The sequence below is a fragment of the Mastacembelus armatus genome, chromosome 2 (genome assembly GCF_900324485.2).
Source record: "Mastacembelus armatus chromosome 2, fMasArm1.2, whole genome shotgun sequence".
NCBI lineage: Eukaryota > Metazoa > Chordata > Actinopteri > Synbranchiformes > Mastacembelidae > Mastacembelus > Mastacembelus armatus.
This window is the reverse complement of record NC_046634.1, coordinates 8,413,403-8,437,489: the sequence shown is the minus strand read 5'-3', so window position 1 is coordinate 8,437,489 and position 24,087 is coordinate 8,413,403. Positions and strand designations below refer to the sequence as shown.

Genomic DNA, 24,087 nt, shown 5'->3' with positions numbered 1-24,087 from the left:
TTCTCACTTTGTGCCTTGCTCTTTGCTCAGACTCCCCATGTGCTGTCAAACTAGTAGAAATATTCACTTTTTCTTTCTTCAATTCTAGCCCCATGACAGAGTGGATGTATACTCCCTGGACCAGGTCTGGGCAACCCATATTCCTTATAAACCATCACCCTGCTTGTGACCCTGCCCTACCCACTGCTGGTCACATGGATCAGGTGTGGTCAGTCAATCAGAACCTGGAAGATACCATCTCAGATGAGGGTGGATTCAGGGAAAGACAAAGTGAATTGGTATCTTCCAGGTTCTGATTGATTGAACACACCTGAAGTGTCACAGCGTCTCAACCAGGTGCAGGCACGTGTGTCTTAAACAACAAATAGGTAACACGTTTTAGTTTTTAAAACTCTTGTGCTCTACAGAAATAATGTTTTCTGTGAAGCGTTTGGGAAAACGTTCAAACACGCCGGGAAGATGAGTCCAGGTTTATAAAGCCCCTGAAAACCTATTGGTTAGTGCTTCTTGTAAACTAAAACACTCAGGATTAGAATAACTTTCGTGTTACTGTTGTTTGTTTGTTTGTTTAGGAAACGTATGTATAAATAAACGTTTTTATGGTTACTGTCAGGTGTGTTGGCTACTTACAGCTGCATTGTTTTTGTAGTGTAAATGTAAATGTTTTTAATTCTGCATGTCACGAATAACGTCGATAATAAAATGGAAATGTCCAGAATAAAGTTGAAAGCTCGATATTAAAGACGAAATAATATAATATGGAGAATAAAGTCTGCTCAGATTACCATTCCTACACTGGTCGGAAGTCGGTAGTAAATTTGAATAACCAGCCTTGCAGAAGTTGTTTCCACTAGCTTATTAGCTAGCTAATATGCTAGCAGGCTAACTAGTGCTCTGGTTGGTAAGCTAATGGCTAATAGGCTAGCAGGGAAGCTAATATCTAATATGCTAGCAGGCTAACTAATACGCTAGTTGGGAAGCTAATGGCTAATAAGCTAACAGGGAAGCTAATAGGCTAGCAGACAAAGCTCATAGGCTAGGGTAGCTAATAGACTAGCAGGGAAGGCAATAGCTAATGGGCTAGTTAATGTCTAATAGGCTCGCAAATAGCTAGCTAATAGTTAATAGGGTAGCTAACAGGCCAGCAGGGCAGTGAATAGGCAATAGGCTAATAGGCTAGCTAATAGGCTAAAACGCTTGATAATAGGTAATACCCTAGCAGGGATGATAATACGCGAGTAGGCTTCTGCTAGGCTGGTTATTCAAGGTGAACATTAATGCAATCAGACCTACGTTACAAATAAAGCGTAAATTTCATTTGCTAATACAGTCACACTCCTGCCATTTTAACTTTAATCTCGACATGCAAAAATAAATACATAAATAAATCTTCCATTGTGGCCCTAATAGTCCATCCAGTATATGTAGAAAAGACTGAGCTGCTGTGTTTTAGTTGTGTTTAAATGAAAATTAGTTTTTCAGAAAACATGTCTGAAGAATTTTTTTTAGATTTAAGCTGGTAAATATATGGTTCCTGTTTTATAAAATCTTTTCAGTAATTATGCTGGATATAATTCAAAAGAAGGAATTATTTAAACTTTCCTTTTAATTTGTCATTGCCAGAAATGCTGCTTTTGAATCACGGAATTTAACCACCAAATACAACAAACCAAAAATTAATTATCGTCTTTTCCCCATTTAGATGCATGTGAATTAATTAGTCCTACACCTTTTTGCAACATGTCAAGCCTATTCCTTCCATTATGCCACACACATCCACAAAAGGTAATTAAATCCTTTGTAAATATCGAACCAGAACTCTCAGACACAACAAGGACTCTCCTTGATAGCTGTCTCACAAGCATAAGCTTTCAAATGAGGTGGTTTGCTTGTTTTGGGGGGTGGTGGAAGGAGGGACTAGGATGAGGGCCAATTCTTAGTTTCTACGATAAAAATCCATCTGATTGAAATTGCAGGCCATTATGATATGAGAAGTAGAGTGCTAGAGAGATGGGGAGACAGAGAAAGTGGCTGCACAATTGCTGAGGTGCTCCTTTCTTTTCATTTTCAGATGAAAGCTAATTACGCGGTGTGGCGAGAAGACGGGATGGTGTGCACGACGCAGGAAACGGGAAGCCGAGGTGGTTAATTGGGGTATGTGATTACACAGGGCTGTAGTTAGAGGGAATGAGGCAACAACACACTCGGCAGCACAGCTCATCATGGGGAGCCTGAGAGGAGCAGGCGATAATGCTGATATCCTGCACCCAGCAGACCTCACCCTCAGCAGGCACTCTATCAGGCCTACACACTGAACTCCGACATTAAGATTTAAAGTGATATTGTTGTACTTTTTTTGGGCTTTATTTTTGGTTACTACACTGCACTTCCCAGAGTTCACTTGGCATTGAAAAAGCTTTGACAATTCCCCTGGGATTTTCTGTGAGGGCCTGAGTTTCAGTGGGTGGTGCAGTTTTGCTGAATACTGATGTTCTTGCTAAATACCCAGATTTTAATTCTGTAACTATAAACAAACACCCAGTTGCTATTACAAATGTAAAATGCGACACATCACATTTTTGCTGCTTCTGCCAATTTACAGTGCATCACATTCTGTCCAGATAATTGGTCTATTTTTAAAATTCCCAAAGAAATATCTTGGATATATGTTTTTAGGTTGAAACATTTAGTTAAACAAATAATTCATTTTAATGCTTTAGGTCACTACATAGAAACAGTGAATCTTTATTATGAATCTGAGAATCAGGGGTTCATTTTGTGTACTGTGTGTGTCAGAGCCACTAAAGTCTAATAAATGCAGTTATGCTGATACAATATTATTGACCAAGTGAGAGCATAATAACCCACCCATTATGCAAATGAACAGTATATAACATAGTATAATAAGTATAATATAGTATAATAACTCCAGATGGAGTACATGATAAAAGTTTGACCTAAAACTGTTCTGCTAAATTACTGTTTGTTCTACAATTGTTCTTTAATGACACAGATCTTCTACATGTATTTCCTTGTGTTTATCAGGATTGCTTTCCAATAAACTGATTTTGATTTTGTCTCTAAAGGGCAACAAACACCAAGGAATCAGCTCCTATGATGCCAAATGGTCCCTGTAACACACACCGGGAGTGGTGCAAACTCCGTGCAGGACTACTGAAATTGGTGTGAGTATTTTAATATCTCAGTCTTGCTGATTTTTGACAGTAGTGTCATAGGTTATAATATTTTTGACATGAAATAAAAATTTAAACAGTGATATAGCATCAAAAAGAGTGATCAACCTCGGATCACTATTATTATTATTATTAAACATTATCTGAGCCCGCTCTCTGCACCTAATTTGAGGCAGACATTTAAATTTCTTTATCCAATGTAATTAGCCTTTAGAAAAACTGCAAAAAAGACAAAAGTACAAAATCACAGAAAAGACAGTACGGTGGCCAGCATATTTAAAGCCAGGGAGTAAATATTATTTTGATTTTTGTCCATACTGGGAAAGAGGTCTGGGTGATCTGTATCAGTTTGGCGTCAGTTTAATGTCAGTGGGCTTGAACAGAAAATAATGGTTGCAGGTGTTTGACGTGTCCCACAGTGTTGGTGTGTGTTACCCTTAAAAGGGTCAGAGATAACATCATCTGAACCATTTGCAAGTGGTGGGTGATAAAAAATGGCATAACAATAAGTTTCATGTGTGATCAGTAGTCAGACCAGTGTAAAGCAGCATTAAGATGACAAAAACCTAGTAAAAACTTTTATTTTCTAACATAATTCAGAACTTTTGTCATTTTGATGTTAACTTACCCATAGAAGATTGCATGTCCAGGATCTCTGCAACTTCAGAGAAGCAACAACGAGTTAAGCACCTTCCTCAAGGCAGTATTCATTTTATTCCCCTCAAAACATCAGTCTCCCACTTATGAGGTGGTTCTCTAACCTTGAGGCTTTTACCAAGCTTTAAACCCTATCAAAGAGCACATTTGTACTGGAGACCTGACACAACTGCACTTTCACTCTCACATAGTCAAATAAGCAGAAGCAAAAGATGACCTGCGGCATGAACCCTTTCACTTTGTGAGCGCTATCGATGCCACTGCAGCGGCCTGCACTTGAAATTCCCCAACGTGATCTCCAGCCTGGATGGTCTGTATTGATCAGTGTGTTATTCAAAGTGTCTCCCAGTGTCTCCATGTAGTCTTCTCCTTTTATGTTGAGAAACAAAAGCACTGATCATAAAAACACATAGGAAGAGTGAGTTAAGGGCTGTTAACACTCTACTACACAAAGAAAGGGAGTGTTCGACTTGCTGTCCTGCTTATAAACACAAAGATCTGCCAAAGACATATTTTTGGGTCTGAAGAGAAGGAGTTTATCAGCAGGAACATCTGTCTTTCTGCATTGTTACTTCATACCTTCAACTGCGTTCTCTGGCATCACTCAGTACAGAGGCCTTATGCTAAATCTGAGGTGCTGTGAGATGATTAGCAAAATAAGAAGGTAATAGAAAAAGACTAGGCTATGACAGTGTTTTCTCTAATGTGTTTTATTCTAGTTGGCTGATTCATAGTTCATACACGAGGACATTGCTTTGCTCTAAAGGGCTGCAGGATTTAAGATAAACCACAGTGTGCTTGAATCAGGTCTGGCAGGACACCTTTTTTGCAGCTGTATCTGTAATAACCTGCTTTTATGGTAACGTATTTATAGCCTTAATAGCTCACAGGTATGCAAATAAAATTTGTGTACGCAACTTTGTAGAAATTCTGCTTGATTTTGTCTGACCCCCAGCTGCTCTAGTGAAGCTGCTCAGATTTGAACTGTGGCTGTGCTGGGTAGTATCCAGGTGCCAACGTGTAATTGTGGGTGTGGAAAAGAAGAGCTCGGCAGCCTCTAACACATTATTATTAACAGTAATGGAAAACAGTGTATTTACTGGAGACACATCTGCCAAAGGATGAGGTTAATTCCCTTGAAAGCCTGTTTTCTATTTATATACTATACATATGTGATGTTGTGTGATCTTTGCATGAATATGAATTTTGGCCTCTTGAGCACTCTAGTGTCCGGATCTTTCTTCTGTCCTGTGGTGACCTGGACGCTCCTTATCCCCGAGGTCCGTTGTGTCCTGTAAGCCCTCTCAAAAAGCCGCTGCTACCTCTTGTATCAAAGCTGCATGTGAAGAAGAAGTAGCACACATCAAAGGTGGCGAACCTCCTGAAATAAAACGTGTGTTGTTGCCGGACGGCCGTTCGCCTTTGAACTTCCCCCGCCCCAATCTGCGTGACAAAGCTTCAATTAGCCAACATCAGAGCACTGTAACATAGGAAACCGCAGCATCCCTCCTCCTTCTGTCTCTCTCATCACCGGCCTTCTTGATTCATGGATGCTTTGTTTTTGGTGAATTATTCCTGCCTAGTCAGCTGCTGTTATTGTTAATCAATCTTAACCACCCACACAGTGATGAAGGTAACTCAGATGAGAGCAAACATAGGCAGATTAGACTGAATGTATTAGGGGCGTTGATGCCCCCAAAAATTTGCAGTTGTTTGAAGGATAAGATGCACTTGCACTGTGCATGTTGTTACAGAGAAATGCACCTAATTCAGCAGAAAAGGTAGAAAAGTGTGAGCTGGGTGAAATTTTAAAGCATTTAAATCATATCTTTCATAGACATATAGAGCAGTGTGGAATTCATGTGGGCTTGTGGTGTCATGACATAACTAGCCACTAGATGTCACTCTAAGATGTGATAAAAATCTAAAGATTGGCCTGCTGTGTAAGTGTTGCCTCCAAAATTGAATAAATAGAACAATATTTCTCAAATGAAATAGTTGTAGATGCAAGTAATAATCAAAACATATGAAATCATAGTATTTAACAGAAACACATTTGGTTGCAAGCATTTCATATTGCTAATATAAAAAAATGAAATGATAATAGATGGTAAAAGAAGACAATAGTATGAATTCAGAATATTATTATTTTTTATCTTTATTTACTTAAGTGCTACAGTTTTAACACTTGACCATGTGAACTAAATTACTATTGGGTAAAAATCTTAAATATTTTAATGAGTAGCAATTTGCAAAATATATGAAGAGTAAAATAGTGCAAATATTTACTGTTATTTAACATTTAACATCTAAAGTATCCACAGAAAGTGAACAATCTGTTGTTATTGTAACAGTCCCAGATGCACAATTTGGGGTTTAATTTTTAGCTGTTGGTCAATATAAAAAAAACTGTCACTGTAAATGCTGGATGTCTCACTTTGGAACAAAACAGTCATTTTGCATTGGCTTCTGTAATAAATGCCTATAAGACCAGATGCCATTATTATCCATTTTTACTCCAAACCACCTTGTGCCACCTCTCCTCAACAGATTGCCATTCAACCTAATTTATGCAGGGTAACCTTTTGTAAAATGTCCATATGCTTGATGTGCCTCCCTTCACAGAGGCGTGTGCTAAGCAGCTCACTGTAAACACAGATGGACCAAACTGCTGCAGAAATTGAGGTGAACATCTGTATGGAAGAGATCTAATGTACCCTATTGCTATTATATTGCTGTCCCATATGGAAACAATTCTCAGTGTGTGTGTGTGTATGAAATAGAAGGTGGGTGAGTGTACACTAATGTAAATGCATGGAGCAAGGAAATGTTATTTGCCAGTGCAGTCAGTCAAAAAAAAAAAAGGTGTTTGATTGTTGTATTTACAGCTGTGATTGTTTTTACCTCCATTTATAAAAATTGGAAACTTAATAAAAAAAAATTCATATTGTTTAAAATCTGAAAATAAATGACAAACATTTTGAGCTTGTGTAATCGCGATTATTTTTCAATACTTTTAAAATCCATATGTAGGCTATATATTATAATGGAGAGTTCACACTTTTCCATTGAATGAGGAGGGACTACTTTGTGCCCTGCACACACAGGCAGTGATGATTGAGTTCAAACATCTTCCCCTCAGAAAGCTGACTCAAGGCGTACAAAGGCCACTGATGAGGTAAACGAGTTTCCCACTCCCCTATAATCTCCTTGTTTTGCTGCCATTATGAAAAAGACATTCAAGGGGCTCTTTCCCTTTCCATTCACCGTTGCATTCGCACTTTTTACCTCACTGAATGAGGATTCCTGTATTATAATTTGGCCAGAAATTATTAAGCAATAGATTGTCGGCTATCAGGAGACACAGGGACACTTTGAATGGCAGCAATGGTATTATCTCAGCCTTTTCAAGGAGCTGCAGGTTTCGAACTGCCAGCTAATGATTGAATTAATTCAACAAAAGCAAATGATGTTTCTCTCAGTTTTAATGGCAGCCTCACTAGGAAAAATCAAAGAGCAATTCTTCAGGTGCCATGTCATCTGTGGGTTGGGTGGGGGGGTGGGTAAATAAAACAGAAAGGAAGGAAGCTTTTACAATTTAAATAGGCATTAGTAAGTCATAACCCTCTGAGCACGTCTCTTATTTTAGCTCCCGCAATCCATGTTTAGGATTCACCAAATTTAATATAATAAATGCACTGTTTATAAATTTAGATAAACCCATGTGACATTTAAGTGTAATTCTCATTTAAATGGGACACTTTGCCTCAAAGTAAGCAAATGTGTTAGAATAACCTGAAATCTGCATTCTATTACACACACACACACTGAGTGCCATTGAGAGCATGTTTTACATAATTTCACTGACTGCGAAAATGAATAAACAAAGAATTATGTAAAATGTTGTGATCTGAATTACTGAAATAATGCACATGATTAAGATGCGTGTAAGGGGGTGTTATGCTGGTGCTGCCACTATGCAGAGTGTCGGTGGAAGTAAAAAGCAGAGTAACAACTGCTTAACCAGCCACTATCTCTCACATTGTAAACTCTAAACTTTATATCAGCTGTGGAAATTGATCAGGCTTGGTTTTGGAAGTTATTTATTTAGCAAACGTGGAGTGTTGCAGGTCACAGCAGGCCTCATTTAGTATTTTTATCACAGTTATTAGTTTCTTAGAAACAGCATGTCATCTTTTTGAAGGCACATAATCCCAAATCTAAAACATAAGCAACCTTGAGTTGGACTGGTGGTTTTCTGGTGTTATACAAACAAGTGGTGTTTTATGTACATGGCTGTGATTTTAAAATCATGTACTACCTGTGGGTCCTCTGTGGCAGCTGGAGTCAAGCTGAACTTGTAATAAATCAAGGCGATATCCAAAACAAGATGAGTGAACTTTGCCATTGGCCCCGCTGTTGTTTTAATGCTGATGCATGGATTTTCTTTAACATGCTGCCAAGGGACTCACATTAGCATGCCATTTAGAACCTGCATTCTTGTCTGAAATAACACTTATTGCATAATATCCCCGTGAACAAGCTTCAGTAATACGGCACAATTAAGCTGGAAAGCGTTTTGCATCTGCCAACCCTCCACTAGCAGCGATTATTTGGCAGTAGGTACACACAGGGTTATGGGCAGTCATTTGATGGACACACAAGCCTTTTGATTTTTAATTGTAATTGTAATCCTCTCCACTTCAGGACTTGGAAATACAGAGTTTGAACCCCCCGTCCCCACAGAGATACACACCACCACCACCTCCCCCTGCTCCTGTGGTGGAGTATTCAATGGCTGCCCACTTCTCTTCTGCGTGCAGCATTAAAAGGTGTAATCCCACTGAAATGTAAATCACAGTTCTTGAAAACAAATTACGCACAAAGATAACAGGGACAGCGCTCTATCAATAAGGCATCAGAAAGGCCGGAGTTTTTCCATGTGCGGTTGGTTGTCTGTCTTTTTTTTTTTTTCTTTTTCTAATATATATTTTCTTTCTGGGGCCAAATTGCAGCAGGCCTGTTATCAGGAGTAATGGTGAGCTGTCAGCCAAGCCAGGTTGATTACAAGGTTATAGTAAACAATCCCGTCTAACTGCTGGGGACTGACTGAAGGGGGGGACAGATGAGGACCACACATCACATTCATCAAGCAGGTTTAAGCGAATGCTGAGGGGTTCGATGGTTGCCATCATTGGCTCCCCCGTCCCTCTAACTCCAGATAATTGCCCCTATTTCTGCTTCTCCTCTGGTGATTTTTCTCTGCAGACCTTCACTTAGTTATACCATCTCTCCATCACAGTGATTCTAATTTTAGGAAAAATGAAATTTTGTGTTAGCTGCTAGGTTTCAGAAGGGATGTTGGAAAAAGCTCCATCTGAAAATGATGGTAAAGTCTGATGAGGATGGTGTGAACAGACAATAATTGATAGGCATGTTATGCCTAAAGGACTGCTAGTACAGTGTGACATCTGTTAGATACATATGGTCCAGCTGCAATGTCCGGCTATTTGAAAAGTGTCGTCTCTACAAATTTGTCTTGCCACTTTCCACTCAGCGGTGTGCAGTCTTAGATTGTAATACAAAGAGTGTATTTAAGGGCAGGTCCAGCCCCATCGTCTGCTCTGGTATTTCTGCCTTCAACACTGCCATTATTGAGCTCAATCACCCCCCTGTTAGTGCCAAAGTCATTCAATTAAAGGGAGCAGGAGAAACAAATTTGCTACAAATCGAGCTTGTTGATGTTCTGTGAAGTTGAGAGAGGGCACAGAGAGAAAGATGGGGCAGGCAGCACAGTCGGAGAGGTTAAGAGAGCGAGGATTCATTTCAGTTGCCCCCTGTCCAGGTCGAAGTGCTGATAGTAAAGATACATTGGCTGCCAGGGGAAGAGGCCAGGCTTTCTTGGGCCTTCTCCTTTGAGAGGCGGATAGAACAATCGGCTTCGTTGTTCAGGCCGGGAAAATGATGAGGTTGCAAATGGAATCCCGCAGAGGGAAACAAAAGATGAGGAGATCATTTAGTGCAACCGGACTCTTGGGTAGGTGCCCCTCTTGGACACGTTAATTGATCTCATTTGTTACCTATACCTGCCCGATCGAGCTGCTATCATCTCGGAGGGGGGGGAGGGGAGCCTTGTGGTGTCATGTCCTGTTAGGATATGGAAAGTGATAATGAAGATAAAGAAACCACAAAGAAAGCAAAACAGTGGATAGAATGTGAGCAAGGTAAAAGGAAAAATTAGGGAAGAAAATGTCTTGGGGAGGGAAACAGAAAAGGGAGTACAGTAGAATTAAGACAAGAAGCAAAGAGAAAGAGAGCCGAGGCGAGTGAGAGGGCAGCGTCTCCTGCCAGTCCAGTGCTCTAGTCTTACAGGCTTCATTTCACTGTGGCACCGATGGGCCCTGAAACTAGACACTTCCAAATATCCCAATTACACCTGCACTTCTTGTCCTTTTGTAATGGGAATTCTGCTTTTTACCCTCTCTTCCCTGATTTTGGGCAAACACAAAGTGGACAATTGTCCAACATGGAGCTGAGACGACCTGCTCAAGCATCCATGTCTATTTTACTGGATGCAGGTGTATCGGCTGTGCTTTTAAATGGCCCTGATTGGCTACTGTATTGGTCTGCAGTTATGTAAACTGTATGATCTATTAGGGGCACCGGTCTCTGCATGGGAGTAAATTCTTGGTGTCTTTTTCGTGATCCCTTAAATGTATTTCCTTTTCATTACAGTGTAGAAAGTCTTGTAGAAAACCACATGGAGGCATCATTTGTATTCTTCTCACATTCCTCTTTCTCTGCATTGCTATTTGTGTTCAATTCAACCTTTGCATTACCCAGTGAGAATGATGCACTGACTATGCACAGGCCAAGGATACTGAGAAAGTCTTCGAGGACTTTGCCCCTGTGTTTTTCTGAGGTGGTTCTCTGCCTTCTCGTCGAACGATGATGTGCGCATCGTCTTGCCCTCAGTGAGATAAAGTGGAAGTTTGTTTGTTCAAGGTCTCAGAAAAGTGAGCATGAGATCTCTAGCTGTGCTCTTTTGTCTCAGTGTGTCTTTTGCAACTTCGCCCCCCTCCTGCCGGCATGTCTTCTGAGCTGGCATGGCAGGGTGAGAGCTCTCCAAGCTGCCCGCAGCTTCTCATGCATCCTGCTTGGCTGTCACAAGACGAGATGGGCGCCATTCAACCCAATTAGTAAAATCCTCTCTGATGTTGGGAAGAGGGGAAAAAAGAGAAAGAAATCACATTTTTATTTCGCCCCCTGTCCATCATCTGCCAATTTCAGTGGAAGTAAAAGAGTGGCACCAATTAATGACTGTGGGCTGGAGGCGGCACCAGCACTGGCACAGGAACAGCATGTTTCAAGCGTCGGGTGGCATCATGCAAGGCCTGTTTCTCCACCGACGCTAAAGCAAATGAAATGAGACTAATAGGGAGCTCGTTTCCAGCCGCTGATTAAAAGGCCTGGGAGCTCCTGAGGCATCGCCTATGTCCAGGTCTAGGCCTGGCGTCACGGGGCCTTCACATTGCTCCTGTAATGTCATTTTGGACATCAGCACGTCTGTCTCCCTGGGGTCATCCTTCTTCAGACTCTCTCAATTTGTTTGTTCTGCAGCAAAGGCAGGCTAGGAAATCTACACTTCCTTTGGGGTGTTAATTAAGGGGAGCATCCAAAATTAATCAGCAAATTCACTAGGGCGAAGGACGATGTGTCTGAAGGCCTGGAAACAAAGTCCGTGAAGCGCCTGCGGAGAAAGGGGCCCTCGGCTATGACCAGGCAGAAAAACAAGTGCACAGACGGCAATCTGACACAAAAATTCATGTAAGTATAAAATTTTACACTCATTTTCCCTGTCAGCTTGTCACAATGAATTATAAAGGCTGATTCGCTTATCTGGCTGAGGGAGATCACACACGCCCGGTCATCTGAACACCATCATATGGTCAGTGTCTGCTGGTGAAGGCCTGTGCTAACCACAAAGCTAAAGCTACATCACCAGGACCACTGGAGGCCGCTCACTTATCCCACTTGTGTCAGTGATTCTCATCCAAGACTGTGCAGATGATTTCAACACTGTGCAGCAGTTCCAACTTCAAACTGTGCCTTTGTTTCAGGTTGTTGCCTTCTGTAAAGAATTTCTTTTGCAAGCTTCAGCCTCTTCCTTTCTCCTTTCATTCACCTTATCCCCACATTCATTATGCCAGCATACTTAGATAACTCTCCATTTTTGTCTTTCAATTTATCTTTGGAGTTTTTTGCCACATTCTCTAATTAGCACAGCGCCTGCAGGCTATTTGTGACCTTTCCATATGTAAATAGAGGGATGCTTCCCTCCCTCTCCCCCCTTTCTCTCCCTCTCTGTGACTTGCAGTGACAGGATGAGTGCAGTCAGAGTGAGCCAGTTCTTATGTGTGGATGGATGACACTACTCCAGGCATGTTTGGCAGCGGCTTCGATGATATTGGAGCGAGGTGTTCAGGAGTGTGGTGATTGACAGCTGCCAGGTGTGACACTGCTGGCATGACACAGTGTGTAGCGACTGTGTCCTGTCATTTCTCCTCTGCTCATCGCGCGGAGGCCTTGTGTCACTCACGCTGTCCTTTAAACCCTCTCGCCCAGGGTACTTCAGCGAATGTGCAGCTGGAGTACACTGACTGCAGAGTGCACTTCGGAGAGGCCTCGCTGCTCAACAGCTGTAGTTTCTTCAGCTAGGATATGAGTTTGTTTTATATCTTTTATCAAAGTGAAACTGACTTGTAGTGGGGAGCACCTGAGCTTTGACTCTCTTTCTTTTTACATTTACAGGTACCTGTCAAAAATACTACATGACCTTTTAGGCTCCTGATACTTCAGCCAGCACTGACAAAAGCAGATTGCCCCAAGATAGTGTATGTTTTGAAGTTGAAAGTGAACTGTAGCTATTTTAAAGTATTTCTGCTCTTCTTTGGTCATTCTGCTGCTTGATAAGTACTTTTGATACAAAGTATATTTTTCTGACAATAGTTTTTACCTTCTACATGTTCGCGTTGCTACTATTACGTAAGTAAATGAATACTTTTACTATCTGTGCTATCTTGTCTGCTTATGGAGATAGTTATGTTGGGATTTTGGATAAATGAGCAGGTCTGGTCACCTGACACACACCTGAGGAAGCTTGTACTTGGAGAAGAGCCTGTTGGGGCTCAGCACATTGCATTCCTGCTGTATGTAATTAAGAAGCTGCTGAGGAAGGAAGCAGCTGAATGACTAACATTTTATTTATTTATTAACAAAGTGAATGACTTGATGACTATATGGAAAAATATATCAAAGCAGCAACTGCTGGCATTGGTCCTGCTGAGTTTGGGGTGAATATTAACGGTTCGTTCTCACCACTAAAGTTAAATTACACACAAATTAATGTAATTCAGCTATAAACTGGTGTCAGGACCCCAGTTTGAATAATGGGCTCTCTGGCTACTCACTAGTCTCCAGTCACTGAGACAACTTATATGAGAAACAATATGAAAAGAAAACATCTGAAGTTGGTGAGACACCCTGGCTGCTGAATAACTTTTCTCAAAGCCAAAAATGGAATATGCTGCCGGTATGAATCCCAATATGGATTTTTATTCCTCAGAGACAATCCAAAGTGTTTTTACTCACATTAGCATATATTATAGAAGGGGTGGCTGGATTGCCAAACCAGATCACTTTAAAAGACAAATGCATACAGCAAATATGAAAGTGAACCCAGTAATTATGGCATATTAATTGATGATAATCTTTTGTGCCAGTTCACCACTTAGAAATGGGCCAACTCTGACCTGTGCTGAGGATAAATATAGATTTGGTACATGAAAGGCAAAGTTGTCATCCTCACGCAAATGAGACAAGATCCTGCAAGTAAATAAAGCTGGAATCTCTCCGACATAATTGTTTTACCCAGGCATTACATTTAATGCATGAATAATGTCTGCAAATGGCAGATCTCTTCTTTTCATTTTCTGTGGTGGAGTGTATTTACGGACTGCTGGTGGTCCCTGGAGGCCCCTCTTTCCCCCCTCAGCAGTATTTAATACCTCTAAAGTGCGTAATTGCTGATCAGAAAGTCTGCGATGCTGTGTTTGGTGTGTAAAAGACTTCTTTCAACAAGAAGTGAGGAAGAGAGGGAGGAAGGAATGCTACACCTCTGGTATCATGTGCCATATTTGTTCACAGTGTCTGGTAGTAGCAGCGAAAAACACAACAGCAGAGTGGCTGTCTCAGTAGCAGGCTGGTATCTCTTTACTGGGGTCTTTTTGTGTGAGGGAACAGACTTGGTTGTCGTGTAGTGCTGGTTAACCACCGTGTGCACAGAAAGCCACTTAATAAGTAAAGGCTCGCAGTGTGATTCTGATCTGGCATGGTGACCTCTAGAGAAGCACACCCACAGGCTTACTGTGTCCCTTGGTCTCCATGTCCCCTCCCTCCTCCCCACCACAATGGGTGGTGGGGACGTGACATCAACATTATTTTCCCCCAACTCCCTGACTGAGCACCTGCTCAGCCGCCAACCAACCCCACCACCACCACCCCCTCCCTCAACCCCCAGAGTGGTGTCCCTGTCCAGGTCTCGGGCCACAACACATTCCAACCCGACACTGATGCGAGGTGACCGGACTGGCCGGTTCACACGGCCCCTCCAGTGGCGCTGGGGCCACAGCCAGAGTTACACACAGACAGCTGGAGGAGACGGGAGAGGAGGAGGAGGAGGAGGAGGAGGAGGAGGATGCAGGGCACAAACAGCCATAAAGGAGAACAAGTGGAGGGAAAGTTGACAGGTTCAGCAGAGCAGCTGAATGTCAGTAACAGCAGCCAAAGAAACACTTGAGAAGTGAACAGGGAAACCATGAGGTCTACAGTGATGCATGAGATTGTGGGTTTTTGTTACTGTCGGGTAAAGTTTGATATGCAATTGTCATATCAGTGTGAGCGTTTGTGGGGTATTTTTTCTTTTTACTGCAAATATTTGCTGCATGAAAAGTAAATCTTCTTGTTAAATCTTGTTTTCAGCTGAAAATAAACGATTAAGGCACCAAAAAGTTGTAGAGGCTTCCATGAATTTGTTCTGTTCTTCAAGTTCAAACTAGAATTCGTAGCTAAAACCTTCCTACTGTACTGTCTGTTGAGGTAAAATGTCAAAAGTCTTATGTCATTGTACCATTTCAGGAAAAAGTAAAGACGCCAGATTTTTTTTAAAGGGCCACACGTGAGATTCACTTGCATTTTTTTCATTTTTGATCAGTACTAAGATTAAAAACACGTTGAAACTGCTCATGATATCAAGCCCAATTTAAAAATTTTAATTTTGCTTCAACGGTAAATTAGTAAAAAAATGTTAGAAATATAGTAAACATGTAGCTTATCTGTTCTTTTTTTACACACCGTTTGAGTCCTGTCTGATAACAATCGCTGTAGAAAAATTAATATTCATATTTATTACAGTTCAAAAGCTTAATACACAAAATTCAGCTGAAATGCTGAACTTTAAAGTCCTTGTTCTTTGTCCACTTTAGGAAAAAAAAAATCCAAGAGCACCACATACGCTCAGATCCTCCCTCTCTGCTTTACTGTTGAATAAAGAGTTGTTGACTGAAGAGGATAATCTTGCGAAGAGGATAAAACACTGAGAAGGTGGCGGCACACTGAAGTAGCGTTTTGCAATGATTCAAATGTGCAGTTAAATATTTTCAATCCGTCTGTTAATTATTTATATAAAAAACTCCTGAGTTTCCTGTTGAGCACAGAAATAGTAACTTTTACAAAGAAAACAAACTGAAACTAGTGGACTAAAAAATTTACTTGAACACTGAAGTGACCAGTTTATTGTAATGTTTGAATAGAGGAATAACTAAACAGTGGGGATACAAAAGATATACAAGATCTATATCTTAATTAAATATTACTGCTCTCAGGCATATTCTTTCACCCTGACAAACATATCACTCCTTTCCAAATGTGAGGATGGGTAGCTTGTGTTATCAGGAAAGTGTTAATTAATGAAAGACAAACCTCCTTCAGCTTGGTGCACATATTCAGGCATAAACCCGGCTCTTGCACTTAGGCAGCCACACACACTCAGAGATGCAACCTTATTAGCCACCGCACATAAGTGGGATCACTGTTTGTCGGTGAGCTGTTGCTCCACTTTTTTCTGAAGGAGAAACAGAGAATGAAAGAGAGAGAGGCCTGAAATAATTTGTTTAATTTGGAGCAGCTCCCAGCGCAGCAGGTGAGAGGAAGGGGCAGAAAGCGAGAGAGAGAGAGGATGTGTGTGTGTGTGTGTGTGTGTGTGTGTGTTTTCTTTTTGTATGCAGGTTTTCTCATCATATGTGTGGGTTGGGGGGATTCAGGGTGGCAGATCAGGGTCTCACTTCACTTACCCCAGCTGCAGACACACGGCTTGTTGGTTTGGGTCATGATGACAAAAGCAAAACTACACTCCCACCCACCCTTCTTATGTCTCAAGATGCCCCCCCCCCCCCGCCAAACCTCCCTGACCTCCATTCCCCGACCCCAACACCAGAAACCAAATTCCTAATTATCTCTGAATAGCAATTTTATTGAACCCTAATTTGTGGTAATGAATTGTGATAGGTGGGAAACCAGGGAGAAAGAAAGGAGAAAGTTCACCCCCCCTCCACCATGCACACATCTCCCCTTGTTAACTGTGAGGGCACCCACTCTCTCTCACGACTGCTGCTGATAATCTGTGATATTCTCTGTGTGAGACCCTCGTTGATAAGATGTTCAGGTTTAGTTACATAAGAACAAACGCGGTTGCACCACTGGCTGACGGCACACAATATGGAGCACTGTGAGAAAATGGAGCTTTTCACTTAGGACTTGCTGCTTTTAACAACTTTTTAGGGCTCAACTTTGAGTCATTTTCTGCAGGTTGTTGACAACCTGTGTCCAAAAAAAAAGGACAAGCAGAAAACACAGATGTGTTTCTTATCTAAGGGCACTCTGGACCCCAGATCTGTCTTTTTGGGATCACTTGGTAACTTGAAAAGCAGCGAGTATAGTGGTTGAAGGGCACTTGAGCCGAGGATTCGTAGAAAGAAAGTAGTTTTCATCAGATGTCTGGGGGTCACAGGGTTAAACCAGCCAGGCCCCGATACAGATGAGCCGCTCTGTCTTTTTTACTCTTTCCCTCTGGGGGAGCAACATGGCCTAGAGCATGAACACCTACGGGAGAATGGGTGGGTGTACAGTACTTTTAAAGGCCTCATTTGAATATCTGCAGCCTGAACATAGCAGGCGAGTATAGATTTACAAGAATGGAAGGGGAAATTGTAGACCTCATGTGTTTGCTTTGTGTTTATGATCTTATTTAACAGTCCAGCTCCCAATATTTGATTTAAAGTTTTTACATTTTAAAAGTATTTATAGGTTGTTCAGCGCTGTCTTGAGTCATAGCTGGACTTTGACTGTCTGACGTCTCCTGCATTTTTAAAATCCTCCCAGTGTGCTGTTGACCTGCACTGCCTTTGCATGATAAATATTAGAACTAAATCAATGCTGCAGCATCTTTTCAAAAGTTTTTTTTTTTTTGGCCTATAATTAAATGATTATTTTTTTGCCATGTGCTGAGAAAATCACAAGTTACAAACCTAAATATTGTTATTTAGTGAGATTGTTCAAAAACCCAGTAATTTTGTTTCCTTTTCTTTCTTTTCCTCACCTACCCAGAGTGAACAAACTTTCCCCTCATGATTGGAAGAGAGATCTCCAGCCTGTATCCCGTCATATAAACACTGTTTGCTCTGGGCTTCCTGTCTGTGGACTTACATTACAATGTGTAGATTTAGAGATTGGGAAACTAAAGTCGCCAGGCTTTTCAGTTGGATAACGGTTTCCTCTCTCTCTCAGACCCCCCCCCCCCCCCACCCACCCTCCTACTTGCTTCCCCTCTTCTCCAGCCCACTGTCTGTCACACTGTCGTCCAATACCAGATGGTAGGCGTTCAACACGGAGACCAGCACCGCTAAGCTAAAATACCTGATTACAATTCCCCAATACAATTCAAATATCATGGGCCGGCTTAAGGATAATACCTTTGTAACAACGTCATTTATTTTTTTCCTTGTTCCCTTTATCCTTGTTTTACTGGGAGAGGAGACTGCAAAGCCCTTTCTCAAACAGATAAAAGAAAAGATAACCTCCTTTTTCTGTTTCTTCCCCTGTTCATGTGGGGGGGTATATATTTCTTTTTCTCCCTTGTGATCGGATGCATTTTTTCAAAAAGTGGCAAGAAAAATAAACCTGAAAGTAAAACTAACATTTTAAAAGGACTTTACTGAAATAAATATTATAGGGAAATAAGGAGAGAAATAATTGAGTTGAAAATATTTATAGGATGTAAATGTGCCCTGGTTGACATTTTGGAGCCATGACAATAATGAATGAAAATTTCATTCCAAATTCATATTTATGCTGTTTATTCATATTTTACAAATATATTCAACTGCAGCACAGTCATACATATCCGTTGTGTTGTTATAAATGCTAAATAATTAAGGTGCGTATTTGTGGTGACAGATTAAACAAACCTAAGGGCAGTTTTACTTTATGTAAATATAATAATAAATATAGCTGTAGTATAATTTCATGTTTTTATTATAATTTTTCATAATGATTAGACACAACACAATCTGATGGAAATGCACATTTTAAGTATGTTTTATTCAACAATAATAGTTATTCTTGCTACATATTTGGGGAAAAATATCACTAATTTGAAAATAAGTATTTTAATATTCACTCCTTAAATTTAATAATATAAATGCTTTTTTCGTGGTATTATAAGTGTTTTACTCCATATTAAATTATTTAAATTATTTTTCTCTTTATTTCCTGACAATAGGGCTTAAGTGGCCTTTCATTGACAAAATTACTTTAATTAATTGAAACACTAGTACTTCTTCTTTTCTGATCAAAGCATAAAACCAAGTTTAATAATAAATATTAACTATATGTAGTTATTATCTAATTTCTGTTCTAGGAATTTTAATATTCCATTAAATAAACAAGAATAAATGAAAGTTATTGAAGATAAGGAAGACATTTATGCTAATATTTTTTCTTTGAGGTCATAATTATTGAAGTGCAGTATATTGCCAGTCTTCTGTTATTAAAAATAAGAACCAGAAGTTCACCATAAGTATTTCAAGTAGGTGTAAAGGACAATAAAGCCGCATAAAATAGCTTTTTAATTAAATATTCTCCTCCAGTTTGGAATCACAGATCTATACTGTATATATAGTGTCTCAGATGTATGACAGATGTATTATGTTTTTAAAACAAATATAAAAATAATGACATTACTTTAATAAATTGTTTTATGATTGTTAGAGGTGATAATGTTTCTTTACACCAATCTGCACCATTACACTAGATCACTGTATACAGGCACTATGGATGTGCTGTGTGATTATGCTGCTGTTGCTTTACATGTACAAAACCCTGTAAATTATATGCACAGCAAGGATAATGTTTTTTTGTTTCTTGTCAAAACTGCGAGTTACCGTTATAGCTCTGACCTCAGTGCAGACCTTACGCACAAATCTAACTTTGAAAAGAAATACAGATCAATGTGACCCTCAACCTTTAAGTGTGTTTTTACTGTGAGGAACCAGCCTCAGTAAGTGCCTAATATGCATATAGTTCCTCACCACGGTTTACTTCATGTGTCGCTGCAGTAATGTTGAAACCTCATGTCTCCGAAGTGTAGAACAGTTTTTTAGCTTGACCCCCTTCGTGCATGTTTTTGACTTTATCCAGCTGGTTTGGAAAGTGTTGCATGAATTCAGGGGTTGTAGGAATTTCCCATCACCCAGAGGAGCATGTAAGGCTTTTACTGGAGTTGGGAGGTTTTTTCAAAAGAGAGAGCAGTGGTTGTTCACTGTTTGGAGGCGAGTATGTTACTCTTCCATGGCCAGAGTGTGTTTTTCTCTGAGTGTGATCTCTGGTGTGGGCAGAGGTGCGTCTAGCCGCCCACACCACTGGCACTCCTGCCCATGTAGCACCCATAACACCGAACCATTAGTGGCATGGCAGCCTACCCACATATCAACCACCTTCATTAGTCATTCAGCTCCTTATTTTTGTTTGGTTTCCCCTCTGGCTCCTAATTAATGCTTAATCGAAACTGCTGAACTGAGCTGGTAGAAAATTCATGAATATTAAAATCGACCCTGACAGTTTTTCTCGCTTTCTCCTCTTTTTTTTTGTGTGTGTTTGGCTTGTCTACTGTAGTATCCAGGCGCCATTTATTTTTGTTGCTGTCAGAGATTTAAGGCGTCATGTTTCTTTCCCACTTTTCACTGTTGTAACAATGATGGAGGATAGTAGGCAACAGAGTCGTGTTTTGCCAACTTGAAGTGAACTGCGAGAGTTCTTGGTGTGACTTTGATGTATGTTTTTTCAATTCGAGGGCACTTGATGTAGTTTCACTTTGATAGAGTGAAGCAGACAGAGAAATCATCTGGGTTTGAGACCCTCCAGATTGCTGTAGATGTAAATAGATAAACACTGCAACACCACAGAGTCAAATCCCTTGTTGCCTTTCGGATAATTCCTGAACTCACAGGGGAAAGTTGTTAAAGAAGTTTTGTTTCAAATCGCATCCTGTAAAAACAGATTTCTATTGACCTGTGCTGACAGGGCTGTTTGTGGGCTCGAAGCCACATCCTACAGCCCAATATTTGCACTTTTAAACTGCAGTCTCAGCATTAGTTCTGTTATATGACCAAGGTTACAAAGTTTATTTCCTCTTAAATATTCATTTTTGGATTGATCAAGTTTTGAAGACCTCTTGGAGACTTTTTGTCTTGAAGATTAAAGGATTAAAGGATGCAGTTTCCAGGCTTGGAACAACATTCAGAGAATACTCTATATGATGAAAAAGGGATGTTTAATATTTAATATCGAAATTGAAAAGTTGCAATTCAGTTTATTTGGAAAATGCTAGAGAGTGATACCAAACTTTAAAGTCCTGATCGAGTTTTTTAATTTATAAATGATCAACTCCTGCAGCAGCGTGTGCAAGGAATATTGTAAATTTGCAAATTAGATATGTCAACAAATTTACAATTATCCAGTTATTCATGCAGCATATAGAAATCACTTTTAGATGTGTTTTCATGTTACGGTACCTCCAAAGGAACATGATTATTAATGTTTCCTTGGAGGGTGCCCTGTCAACTCTTTTGAAGAGTGTGACTTGGTGAGCAGAAAATCATTTAAAAATATACACTAACCGCTGCTGTTTATCATATTTTATTAAAAAATCTGAATTTGAAATGAATTTATTCAGCTCTACAGCTTTTTGTTCTTTCATTATTCAAAGTCTTGCAAAAGACGTACTTACTGTATGTAATAATACATGATTGTGAAGAGTGCTTCCCACAACAACACAATCATGTTGCTCTTTGTAAAGAAACAAACATATGTCTATATTTGTTCTGACTAAATTGATGGTGGCATCACAGGCAAACCAAATTGAAATCTTAGTGACAATTTCTCTGAAGTTACTCAAATACAATTTGACTTCTGACAAGGGGATGCAATTTAAAAAACAGAACATGCCATCAGTGGAACCCAGCATTTGCATAATGAGGATACTTCCATTTCCGCCAGCAATGTTTTTGACAGCCTCTAACTAAAAGCCGTGGTGGAGAGGAGTGAGAAATGTCGATACAAATAATCCAGAAGAGGCAGAAAGAGGGGCGATCAGGGCAGCCACCGGATCCATCAAAGAGCCAGAGAACAAAACAAATGTAGTTTGGCAAAAAAAAACAACCATGTGCTCAAGCTGCAGTGATGCTAGGTGACCCTGGCAGAAAAGGGACGGAGGGGCCTTCTGCCCTGAGCTACAGTGTTGACTTTGACTGCACCGAAGATTGTTGGACCGCAGGAAAAACTACTCCAGAGGTTGCTCTGATAGGTTGACAAATATGACCGAGCTGACGCTAATGCCATGTAGCTCTTTTGCTCTAATTGTTGATTCAATTTGCTAATGACTAATTTGATTTAAGTGGCAGGCACATCTCCATGTGTGCAGGACATGGAGAGGAGAAACAAAAAAAATGGACTGGAGGTGGCGTGATGGCTTGTCACGCAAAGGCTGCTCGCCTATGAATATTCCATGAGAGTTCACACTTAATTGTTTCTGATTTGTTTATTTTTTTCAATACAGTGCTTTAGCGCACACTCCATCAGTCCCTGTGTTGACACCCCGTGCACCCCCCCCACCCCATTTCTCCCCTCCCACTCATGCCACCCTCTCCTCACCATCCCCCACATTTTCACAAGTGGTGCTCAGATGTCCATCAAACACAGTAATGAAGGATCACTATAAGTTGTTGGAGCCTGTCAACAAAAGCTCTCTACCACTTTGTTTCACTCTGTTCTCCCTTGTTGAGCTGCTGGAGATCTCTGATGTGAAGGAGCAGATGAATTTCTAACCAGACATTTTCAGGCCCCTATTGAGCACCACTACCTGTTGCCAATGCAAATAGTTTCCAACTCCAAAGGATCCAAAGGAAGCGTATTGTTCCACTGCTGAGTGCTCGAGTCCACTTGCATGTTGTTTGCCTCCTGGAGTGGACGTGCTACATCGACTAGATCACAAATACAGATTTAGACTCGACAATGGGGTTTCACTCAGTCGCTGCATTGAGGTCCATTCTGAGCGAGCGGCTGCATATGGCAGTTCAAAGTCTTTCCACTTTCCAGTGGAGCACCAGATATTATGAGAGTCGGAATAAAGGCTTCAGCAGTGAAAACTGTTTATGCAAATGTCGATATAAATGTGTTTCAGTTTTTCAAACTGTAACATAAGGAAAGTATGAAGACAAGAGCACCTACCCACATGAAAGCCGGGACGGATGACCCGAGACTGAGTTCTTTTCCCCTAACCCTCCGCTGCAGCAGCGTCCATCCGTTTGTAACCGCTCCGAGCCTGTTGAGTGTTCGGTAGAGTTTTTCTGAAATCCCTCTCTGTTCTGGCTCTGCTATGTTTTTGTACTTGCCTTGTTCTGGCTTGACTTGTGAAGAAGCAAATCTCTTTCGTTTTTGCCTTTTATTCTCGCCCATGATGGGTCTCCTGAGCTGGATGACTTGCAAATCACGCCATGATATTGAAAAGGATTGACATTTTCAGATGGAAATGCATAGAATATTTCGTGTTTGGTAATGGGCAATGGAAAGTGGATGGAAGTCTAATTATTGCATAATGATAATGTTTCCCTCTAAGATCTGCTGAGGCCAGTGAATGTGTTGCTATGGTGATTATGAATAAATATGGCCATGTATTTATGTATTAATTCATCTGTGTGGATATTTATTTGGTGTTTGCTCATATATTCATTTATTAATTTATACATTTGGGTCGTGGTTTTGTCTGAGCAAACAAGGCCACTCTGACATGAGGAGCGTCCTTCTAATTCTGTGTTTGAATCACCGGATGTTGGAGGGAAACAGCCAATCTGATGAGATATCGTGTTTTAGGGCTTTGCTGAAACAAACAGAGAAACTGACAGACAGACGGACAAACTTTTCTCATTTCTCTAAGTTTTTTTTTTGTCTTCTTCCTGTTGTTGGATGTGAGTTACCGATGCAAAGCCTGGAGAGAGCCAAAGCAGGTCACAGGAGAGTGACAGTTTAGGGCAGTTTATATTAGTATTGATAAATAAACATTATTTAAAATATCTGTCAGGCCCGGTTAAATATCCTTGGTGTGGTTCAGTAGCTTCACCAACCCAGGGCATCGAATATTTAATTATTGTACTAACTGAATAATGAAAAAGTCAATTTCCAGACCGACGCCCCGTATGCAGAAGACAATTGCATTTCTAATATCTGCATGTGAAATCTTCTTCACACACCCTCCCCTTCCCACGTCCCGTCTCAATGCCTCGCAGGGCTGTGAAGTCTCCTGCATTACCATAACGCTCTTCCTGACTAAGTCTGTTCCTCATATTCACTTGTCGTGGCTAATTACGTGTTTAACCCTGTGCGGGTGAGCTTGTTTTACATTCAAATTTATGGAGACCTCACTGATCTGAAGGAGCAGGAATGAGCAGGGACATGACGGCGAAGATCAGTCTTCTGATAATTGATTATCTCCTTAGAAAACGGGACAGCTTCCAGAGGACTGCCATCTTGAAGTTGTTGACCTTTGACCTCTGAGAGGTCGGAAACA

General features: G+C 40.6%; 1 long non-coding RNA gene across 2 annotated transcripts in view; it reads left to right on the top strand.

Moving 5' to 3' along the window:
• Positions 1-2,069: 2,069 nt before the first annotated feature.
• Positions 2,070-24,087, top strand: part of LOC113127375 (uncharacterized) — a 46,406-nt gene continuing 24,388 nt past the window's right edge. Inside the window, exons 1-3 of one of the 2 annotated variants that reach the window (XR_003295416.1) lie at positions 2,070-2,154; positions 3,087-3,185; positions 17,574-17,919. This is a non-coding gene — a long non-coding RNA (uncharacterized LOC113127375). Of the gene's footprint in view, positions 2,155-3,086; positions 3,186-17,573; positions 17,920-24,087 lie in introns of those variants that run through there. The other variant, XR_003295415.1, reaches the window with a different exon arrangement.